The sequence below is a fragment of the Gracilinanus agilis genome, chromosome 4 (genome assembly GCF_016433145.1).
Source record: "Gracilinanus agilis isolate LMUSP501 chromosome 4, AgileGrace, whole genome shotgun sequence".
Classification (NCBI taxonomy): Eukaryota; Metazoa; Chordata; class Mammalia; order Didelphimorphia; family Didelphidae; genus Gracilinanus; species Gracilinanus agilis.
The window spans coordinates 493,878,881-493,889,608 of record NC_058133.1 but is presented as its reverse complement, the minus strand read 5'-3'; the positions used below and the strand labels follow the sequence as shown (position 1 = coordinate 493,889,608).

At 45.8% G+C, this 10,728-nt stretch overlaps 1 protein-coding gene across 2 annotated transcripts in view; it reads left to right on the top strand.

The window, feature by feature from the left end:
- Positions 1 to 5,569: 5,569 nt before the first annotated feature.
- The window catches only part of TMEM248 (transmembrane protein 248), a 35,672-nt gene continuing 30,513 nt past the window's right edge, over positions 5,570 to 10,728 (top strand). The window contains exons 1-2 of one of the 2 annotated variants that reach the window (XM_044673019.1): positions 5,570 to 5,780; positions 6,791 to 6,866. The gene's annotated coding sequence lies outside the window, so the exon portion shown is untranslated. The remainder of the gene's footprint in view (positions 5,781 to 6,790; positions 6,867 to 10,728) is intronic. The other variant, XM_044673021.1, reaches the window with a different exon arrangement.

Here is a 10,728-nt window from a genome sequence, read left to right as displayed (position 1 = left end):
TAAATAAATTAAATGATACTTATTAAAGATGTACTATATATAAACCTACCACTACAATGGGCACTGACTGATATTGACGGCCCTGGCTAGGACCGACGAGGAGTCAAATTGGGCCCTGGGTGTAGCCAACTGCAAATTGAGCTCTCACAGCAACAAGGCAATCCTTTACCCTCTCTGATTCATTCTCTCTTCCCATGTCCAGAAAAGCTGTTCCAGACCTCTTTTCTTTTCAGGCTTTTCCTACCCATCCTCTGAATCGAGGACCTCACTTCATACTTTGCTGAGAAAATAGAGGCTATTCACTATGGGCTCCCTCTTCTCTACAGCTCATTCCCCATTTTCTCTTTTCCTCCAGTATTTAATGAAATGATCTTCTCTTTGCCTTTGCCAAGGCCAGACCCTTGATCACATCCTCCCTGATTTTCTCTAGCAAATTGCAGCTTCCCCACTTCAATCATTCTCTCCAATTTTCAATCTCTCCATGTCTACTGGATCCTTCTGCCTTCATACATGTCCGAGTCTCCCCTCATCTTGAAAAAAATTCTACCATTCCCTTAAGTTATTGCCCTATATTTCTCCCTTTCATGGCCAAACTCCTAGAAAAAAAACTGTCCAGTACCCTTTACCTCCACTTCCTCATCCCTTTCTTTTTAACCCTTTGCAGCCTGCCTTCCGAGCTCATCACTCAACTGAAACTGCTCTCTCAAATTATTGGTAATTTCCTAATTGCCAAATCAGATGAGATTTTTTTTCAGCCTTTATCCTTTTCTAGGGCTATTGACCGTCCCCTCCTGCGTTCTCTTCTCTGGGTTTTCATGGCACTCCCTTCTGGTCCTCCTACATGTCTGACCATTCCTCCCCTTTGCATCATCCTTGTCAAATCCATTTTATTATGGGCTACCCCAGAGCTCTGTCCTAGGCCTTCTCTCTCTGCTCTTCTCATTTGGGGACCTTAACCAGCTCTGGTGGATTTAACGATCACCTCTCCACAGATAACTTCTCAGCTCCAGTCCTAAACCTTTCTCTTGTCCTCTAGTCGCACCTCTCCATCTTCCTAGTAGATATTGCAAACTGGGTGCCGCATAGGCATCTCAACCTCAACATATCCAAAACTGAACTCAGTTGGCTTTCCCCTCAACATCCACCCCTTTTCCAAATTTCCCTTTCACTCAAGGGGACTATTATCTTCCAGTCATCCAGGTTCACACCGTCATCCTCAGCGCCTCACTCTTTCACCCCTACATCTCCTAATCAGTTGGAAAATTATGTTTCTATCGCCCCAATATTTCTCCCATCTCTCTCCTCTCCACTCACAACAGCCACCACCCTGGTTTAAGCTTCATTGCCTCTCACCTGGGCTATTTCAGTAGCTGATTTCCCAGCTTCAACTCTCACCCCAACCCGGAGCCATTGGACAACCAGAGGTGCTCAAAGGATAGTATTCCTCCCTTACCTGTTTGATAGAATCCCTTGCTTCCTTCAGAATTTAGCTACGACATCACCTTCTACAGGAAGCCTTTCCAAATTGGATTGCCTCCAAGTGACTGGTGCCTTTCTCCTCCAAATACTTGGCATTTCTTTTGTAGTATCTGAGTACACATCTCCCTTCTTAGGATGTACATTTCTTTAAAGCAATGACTTTCATCTTTAAACTTTGCATCCCCGTTGGGCAGCTCCCTTCTTGGTGTATGGTAGTCACTTAATAAATACTAGCTATTGGGGGCAGCTGGGTAGCTCAGTGGATTGAGAGCCAGGCCTAGAGATGGGAGGTCCTAGGTTCAAATCTGGCCTCAAGACACTTCCCAGCTGTGTGATCCTGGGCAAGTCACTTGACCCCGATTGCCTACCCTTACCACTCTTCTGCCTTGGAGCCAATACATAGTATTGGCTCCAAAACAGAAGGCAAGGTCTTAAAAAATAAATAAATAAAAAGACAGGCAGACAAATAAATAAATGAATGAATAAACAAATCAATAAATAAATGAGTAGGCAAATAGATAGATGCTCGCTGTTAGATTGATTGGCCTCTATGGGACACAGGCTGCAGTAAAAACTGTTTTAAAAGAAAAGTTTCTCCAGCTAAGACAAGTCCATTTGTAGGGTAAGCGCTCATTAGACTCAATTGATCAAACAGGGTTGGGCTGCATTCTAGAGCTGGGCAGTTCTGGCCTCCTGAAGTTTATGCTCTAGTGAGAAAGGCTAGACAGAGATGGAAAAAGTCAAATCATTCAAGAAATATTATGAAACCCTAATCAGAGATGTTCCAAGGTAATGTAGGGCTAATGACAAAATGAAAGGTCTACGCAATACATGCTCTGAGTTTGGAGGAAAGCTCGATAGGACCTACGATGCCTGGGAAAGCTGTCTGGAAGAAATGAGATTTGATCTTAGCCTTCAAAAAAAAGAGGTAGGATTTGGAGGGGGACAGGAGAACATTCCGGGAAGGATTTGATCATCTAGTCACTGACCATCAGAACCCAAGACCTTAGAGGTCATCCAGTCAACCTCATTTATAGAGGGAGAAACTGGTAGTGTCGTGGCAGAGTCTGGATATGAACCTAGGTCCTCTGACTCCAAAACCAGTGTAATTTTTGCTGCCACCTAAAACACGCCTTAGCTTGTAGTTATTCAGGTCATGTAACCTTGCCTTCTTAAGACCTTGGATGAATGGCCTGATCTTGGCTATTCAGTGCCCAGTTCAGTAACGCACACAAGCTACTGCATTTTTGTCATGGGATAATTATGTCAGCTGCCACATCAAATCTGCTTTTATCATGTAAAATTAATTTATTCTGTGTACTCCCCAATAGGAAAAAAACCTCCCCCTGAGAGCCTGAAAGGTGATTGTTTCCATCACAAAAATACCTTCCTCTGTAGCTACTGCCCCAAGAAGTGAGTCGCCATAAATCAGGGAGGATGAGCTGAACACCCAAAAGAAATCTGAATTTTTGAACCTTTAAGGGTAGATGTTTTCCTGCTGCCCCTTTAAATCAGAACCAGGCTGATGCATTTCAGAGAGGAGTTTATCATTAACTACCTTCCCAAACAAAAAGAGCTGGTTGAACAAAGGAAGTTAAAACTACCGTGACCAGTGAGCCTTACCAATGGAAGATTGATTGGAAATGAAGATAAGGCAAGTCTTGAATGAATGGGTAAGTGAGGAGGGGAGGGGGTTAGAAATGGGATCGATCGATGGGGACTTGTCAAGGACATGTTCGAGATCTTGGGCAAATCTCCCACATCTCTCTGGAAGACACAAAGGAAGTGGGATGGGGTGTAGTTTAGCTTCTAGTAGCACCCAGACTTCAAATCTATTCACAAGGGCCAGGGCTCTTTGAAAGTCAGTACTGGGAAAGAAGAAGAACTCAAAGCTATCTGTTGTCATATAAAAATGCTCCAAATCACTATTAATGAGAGAAATGAAAATTAAAACAACTCTGAGATAACCCTCACACGATGAGCTTGGCTAACATGACAGAAAAGGAAAAGCTCAGCAAGATTAAATGGTTGACCCTGAATCACACAACTAGTCTATGTCTGAGATGGAATTCAAACCCAGATTTCTCTTTTTGTCAAATGGGGATAATCAACACCCAGGTCCTAGCATTGTTGTCAAGCTCAAATGAAATACTAAAATACTTAGGAGCACATTACCTGGCACATAGGAGCTAAATAAATATTATCTTCCTGACTCCACATCCAGAAATATTTTCTGCACAAGAAATACAAAAATCTATTGAAGGAAATGTAAAGAAAGAAAAAAATCAAAGGCAGAAGGGAAGAGAGAGTCTGAAGGATGGCCTGGTGAAGCAAACAGATAGTTGGTCACAGGACTCAGGAAGAAAACCCAGGTTTAAGTCCTGTCCCCGAAATTTAATGGCTGGGCACCCCAGAGCAAGTCAGTTCACCCCTCTGTGTCCCAGGCAACTCTCTCAGACTGGGATTTAGAAGGGATGGAACCACTTTTCAAAGGATGAGTTCATTCCTTCAAGCAGATGTCTCTTCAGTCCATGAATAAACAACAATAAAAAAATTTTACTCAAATAATAAAAATTATTAAGCCCCTTTTATGTGCCAGGTTATAAAAAAAGGCAAAAGACAATTCCTGCCCTCAAAGAGCTTACAATCTAATGGAGGAGACCACAAGCAAAGAAGGATGAATAAACCAACTTTATACAGGATAAATAGTAAATAATTAACAGCAGGAAGGCCCTGGAACTGAGAGGGGTTGGGAGAGACTTCTTGTAGAAGGTGGGACTTGGGTTGGGGCTTAAAAGAGATCATAGAAATCTGGAAATTCCCTGGGAAGTGGGACAGTGGGAGAGGGGGCAGCAAAGGCACCATTTCCAGCTGTAGAGTAAGTTTCCCTTTACTCTGATGAAATCACAGATTTGGTCCAAAACAAACAAACAAACAAAAAAGCTAGTTGGGCCAAGAGCTGGCAAACAGAGGAAGGTCTCCAAGGGGAGGGCGGGGATGAAAAAGAATTGCCCAAGAGGAGGGAACAAACTTTTTCTTTTAAAGTCTTTTTTTTTTATTTTAATTTTTTTTATTATGAAGCTTTTATTAAGCTTCACTGTATTAAATCAACCCCCCACTCCCCATCCCAGGGGGAGCGTGTCTGACACATAGTGCTTAATACATGCTTGTTCCCTTCCCCTTCCCACTTAATTCTTTTGCTCCTCCAAACAATCTTCTGAGGACAAGACTATTATTGCCCTCACTTCACTGAGGCACTAACATCTCCTGGACTTGGACCATCAACCCTCCGCTTATTTACTATACTGCTCTGTGGGACCCTGGGCCAATCACTTCCCCTCTGCCTCAGTTTCCTCATCTATAAAATGGGTATTATGATAATAGCACCTCCCTCCCAGGGCTGTAGTGAGGAGGGAATGGGATAATAATTGCAAAGTGCTTATCACAGAGCCTGGAATGTAGTAAGTGGTCTATAAATGTTAGCTGTTGCTATTCTTGCTGCTGCTACTGCTTAGTAACGACTATCTAAATATTTGCCATTATTATTATTACAACTACTACTTCCAGAGTGGATATGACAATAGTAAGTGCCATATAAATGTTTGCTATTATTATTGCTACCACCACTACCTCCCAGGGTGGATGTGAGGGTCAAACGAGATCCTCTTAGCACATGGTGGTAGGCGCTATATAGATGCTTGTTCCCATAGGACATGGTACACAGTAGGTGCTTAATAAATGCATTTTTGGAAATGAATGAACGTTGCCTCCCGTATCAGAAAAAGAGCTGGATGAGCCCGTAAAGGCAGCGGATAAGGATGCATCATCCATTAAGTGCCTACTGTGCCAGGGCTGTTAGGCGAGCTCCCCCTCCCCCCCCCCGCCCCATTCGCTAGGTTCGCAGCCATTGGCTAGGGCGTCACTTTGCCCCGCCCCTCCCCGCTTCGTCCCGTCCTGCCGGCTCCACGCGGACTGAGGAGTCTTGTCTCCGCCCGGCCGCCGTCGGGGCCGGCCGGGGTCAGGGGTCACGGCGGCGTGGTTACCCGGAAACTGCTGCGGCCCAGAGCCGGAGCCGGAGCGGCGGTGTCTGGGGCGGAGGCGGCTGCCGCGGCCTGGGCCTGTCAGCGTCCGGGGGCCTCCGAGCGGAGCGGGGAACGATAGGCAGGAGCGGGCCGGGGGGAGAATGGTGCAGAGCGGCCCTGTGCCCGCGTCCGCCCCGCTGCCTCCGCCGCTGCTGTTGCGTGTATACGCGGCCCGTTAGCGAAACCTCCATCCCGGCCCACCGGCCAGCCAGCGGAGGGGTGAGTGCCCGGGCCCGGAGAGTGGGGGCGGCGCGTGCCTGGAGATCCCTTTCCTCCTCCCTGTCCCCCTCTGCTTGAAGGAAGAGCTAGAGTTGGCCACGTGTCTCCCCTCCAGAGCTGGGGGGGACCCCAACCCATTCCACCTGTCTCCTTTTCTTACTTGGGGGTAAACTGAGGCCTGGAGAGATTGGGGAGAGGACTGCTCTCCTCCTTAGGTTTGGTTACCTGGCGTTTACATGACTCAGAATCCTCGAGGCTCGTGTCCGTCCTAGGCAATGGGCGGCCCGCCGGGACCCTCCGGCCTAGAGAGTGAGGCGGGACGGCGGGGAGTCCCCTCGCCTCAGGGCCCTTCTTTCAAAGACTGGGGGTGGTAGACTGGGACTCGGAGGTGGGAAAGAGGAGATCCGCGCTGTGTCTGGGCTCGTTTCCCTCTTGACAAGTCACTGAACACGTTGCCTAGAGAAGGGGTTGGGGAAGCAGGTGACTTAAAGAGTATAACTGCAGGTGCAAGGGACCAGGAGAAAGAAGTTGGTTAGGGTGTTTGCCCCTTGGGGAACCTGCCTCCACTCACCTAACTTCTCCCTGGCCCGAGGCAAAATTACCTTTCTTTTTTTCTAAAGTCCAAAAGAATCCTTTCCTAGCTATGAGACCCTGGGCAAGTCACTTAACCCCAATTGCCTAGCCCCTAACCTTTTCTGCCATAGAACCGATATAGATTCTAAGACAGAAGATTTGGGCTTTTTGTTTTTTTTAAAGGAGAAAAAGAAGAGAGAGAATCCCAAGGCAACCCTAACCCCCAGCCTCTGTGGATTCCATAATGAAAACTTTTTCTAAAGCTGGTGCAACCCCAAGGTCTCATCACCAAGCTAGGTCCAGGTCATCCATTGTAATGGCCCCGAGGCCCTGCCCATCTTTCTGGTGGCCAGGCTGTTTCATGGCCAAAAGAGGGATTGGCTGCCAGGAGGCAGCTTCTATCTCAGCTCCATGTTGGTTTTGGACCTCCTTTGCAGACGCCTTCAGAGAAGATCACAAGTTCCTATTGAGAGACTTAATCCTCCGGACTGGGTCACTACTTTGATTTCAGAGGTGAGCCAGTGATTGTGTGGGAAAGAAAGCTGCTGCTTGTGGTGACATGGGTTTGGTTAACTGGGTGGCCATGGGTCCAGTCCTTCTCCCCCTCTCCCCACCAGTCTTCTCCCAAAGGTTAACAAAAAATGGGGATTTGATGAGTCTTGGAAGCCTGAGGCCTAGACACTTGTGTGTTCTGCCAGAGCTGACATTTCTTTCTGTGACTTTATAGGGCAAGAAATGACCTCCTGATTTGCATTCTGTTCCCAGGCACCTCTCTCCTGTGGTTCATGCTAATGCATGATTAAGCAATAGGCTGCTAATCTTTTATAACAGTTCAGCCTTGTCCACATCATAGTCCACATGATACACCTTTTTAGCCGTCATATCTATAAATTTTACTCCAAATAGTAGTAAAAACTTTTGGAGGTACATATTTTTACTCCATGAGAAAGGGCAGCCCTCCATCATTTTTCCTTTGTAAAGGACACACTTCTGAGGCAGCAGATCCCAGGTGGTCACTCTGTACTTGATTCCCCTTCCCTGCATGAGACTTGAGAATGGAAGGTCTCCAGGCCAGATCCCTTCAGCTCAGAAGTCTGGGAGTAGAGGGGCCTTTAGGTTATGTGCCTTTCTGAGGAATGGTGAGACTATTCCCTTCTAAACAGCGGCATGCAGTTGGCATTTTATAAATCTGAATTCTTTTGAGTCCTTATTAAGCAGCAAATGGTGGGAAGCAGTATTTAAGCTGGTTTTAAGGATGATGAAAAAGGAAGCAGATTGCTGACCACTCTTCTAATGATCAGAGAATTTAATTTGATCTCTGGGTGAGTCAGCTGCAGTATTTGTGGTTAGGTCAACAGAGTGAAAATATGGCCATCTATATAGTACCTACCCCCATGGACTTGAAAAATTTGTTATTGTCTACAGAACAGTAATTTAGCTAGTGGCCTTGGCCTTCCCAGTGCTATTCATCTCAACTGGTACTTGGAGGTTCTTTGAAATTAAAAGCACCCTCTAATTGTTTGTGATCACAATAATGCCTGATCATAGAAACAGTCTGTTTCCAGGCTCTGCTAGCTTTTCAGTGTCCTGCCCTTCTGTTCCTTTTCACTGCTTTATTTTTCGGTGCTGTCTTCAGGAACAAATGGAACCCAGAGTTCCTTTACTACATCCTTTCCTTCAGATTTTTGCTTGTAATTTAGTTTGGGTGTTAATTGGGGTCCCAAACAGGCTCATAATTCTCATTAAACATTTTTGGGGTGAGCCTTCAGCCAGCTCTTCTGGCCACTACTGTAGCATTGGCCTTGTGGTCAGCAACCCTTAATAGATTACGTTAAATGACCTCAGCATTCTCTTTATCAAGAGATCATTAAATAACCGGCACTTTCTTTTAGCATTTTCATTCCTTTAAAAAAAATGGGACTTTGACCAATCTTGGGTGCCTGAGGCCTAGACACTTGTGTGGTCTACCATATCTGACATTTTTTTGTAGTGACTTTATAGGGTAAGAAATGACCTCCTGATTTGCATTCTGTTCCCAGGCACCTCTCATGTGGCTCATGCTAACGCGTGATTAAGCAGTGGGCTGCTAATCTTTAATAACAGTGCAGCCTTGGCCACATCATACACTATTTTAGCAGACAAATGAGCTTTTTTAAAAATGGAGTCCTTGAAATTCCATAACAGAAGCTTCTTACCACATTTTCTGACCTTTCTCACCCTGTTGTCCTACATAGAGGCAGCAGCTCCCCTTCCTAAGTTCCAGAACATTGAAGGTGCCGGTCTTCAAATATTTGGGACTTTACAGCCCTGGCAGAATTTGTAAGTGGGACTGTCGCAAGGCCCCAGAAGGAACTCTGTTCTTTACACTTGAGGGAATTTATAGGATTAAAGGATAGATGAAAGGGAAACTCAAGGTCATCTTGGCCAGTCCTCTCATTTTGTAGATGACTTCTGAGGACAGGCAGCTAACACACAGCTAACAAGTGGCAAAGCCAGGCTTCTAACCCAGGAATTATAAACTACGATGCTGTGCCCTTTTCAATCTGCCACTTATCCTCCTCCTGTCATAGATTCAGAGCTGGACAGGACCTCAGGGGTCCTTCAGGCTAATCCCCTCATTTTACAGATGAGGAAAGCAGGGGTGAAGGTAGGGGATAGGCAGCCTAAGAGTTGGGGTCTTCCAGAAGCAGTGTGTATTTGTTCTCTGTCATCTTTTAACTCCCACAATGGCACAGGGCCAAGGTTGTGTATTACCTAGCACAGATGGTTAGAGGGTCATAAGGCTCTTTGGACCTTCGGGGTCATCTAGGCTAACACCCTCCTTTTTATAAATAAGTAAACTGAGGCCAAAGAAGTGAGAACACTTGTTCAACCTGCAAAGTAAACACTGTTAAATGAATCCGTGTGTGGTTCATGGATCATCATGTGGAATACCTGGGGGCAGTAGTAACATTTTATCCTCTTCCTACCCTCTTACTCCTGCCAAGCCTAAGTGGTCCAGTGAGTCACACATTACAACCACACCTGTTAATAAGTTGGAAGCTGAATTAGACTTTGGAAATTCTGTATTTAGAGGCTCATTTTCCATCCCTAATAGTGTGTGCAAATGGAAGGGTTTGGGCACAAATAGCCATTGCACTTAGTAACCAATGCTCCTTCTCATGTTTTCCAGTACCCTCTTGGACCAGGCTGGGGAGTAGTTGACAGTGAAATGTAGCTTCTCTACATTAGAAGGCAGGGGCTGCTTTTCACCTCTCCTTTTTACCCCCAGCACCTACTATAGCACAGGGTCTTGCCTAGCCAGTACAGAAGAGGTGATTCAAAATGCTTGGGGGGGTTGGCTCTACTTGTGTTGCTCAGGGAAGATATATTTGCTCTTTGTGATACTGCCTGAAGAGAGGTCATGATGTCTGTCTTTGGAGTGCATTGTTTTCTCCTTATATCCATTAAAGGAGAATTCCTTGTTCCAGCCTGGGGTGGGAGAGCCAACTCTGTGTTCAGATTGTAGAAAGGTTATTAAACTGTGAAATCACCTTTACCTCCTCACATGGGTCCTGCATAATGACCTGTTCTCTTTTCACTGGATTCTTTGGCTTCCCCATCTTGAACTGATGGGCTGAAATTATAGAGCCTCCTTGGCAAGTTCAAGTGCCCAGAGGGCAAATTCAAGCTGTCTGTGAGTCCCTGATTACTGGAGAGAGTTGAGAAAGTGCTTGCTTTGGGGGGCTGGACAGGAGGGGCATGCAAAAAATGTCCTTGGGCTCTGGGAAGAGGGGGAACAGAGTAGCTCCCCATTGCTAGCCCTGAGTGCCATGTCTTTGCCATTGCTATTCTGGAGAAAGTTGAATTGTCTTGAGATTATCTGCCTTCTTCAGTTGATTTAAGTGCAGTGTTATTTCAACTGTGAAGGGACCAAGAAGGCCCTCATTTCTTTCTTTTGGCGTTTTATTGCCAGCACTGGATAATGGCATAACCATCTTTAAAACCATTTTTTCTTTTTTTTTTCTTAAGACATATGAAGATTGGGCCTTTGGCTGGAGCAGTGATTTATTTTTAAAATACCTTGTATACACTTAAGCAGTGTTGGCAAACCTTTTAGAGACCAAGTGCCCAAACTGCAACCCTCACCAAATGTGAGCTGTCCCCTGCTGCCACCTCCCCCCTTTACCCAGACAGTGGAGGGAGGAAGCATTCCTACTAGGCTGCTGGGCAGAGGGGTGAGTGAAGTGAGTAATGTCCTTAGGTGCTTGTGGAGAGGGGGAAGGGAACTGCCCCCTCTAGCATTTGTGCCATAGGTTTGACAACATGGCTCTAAAGCATTGTTGGGTTGCTAAATAATTCAGGAAGTAAAGGCCAGGGCTTTCAGGACAAGAAG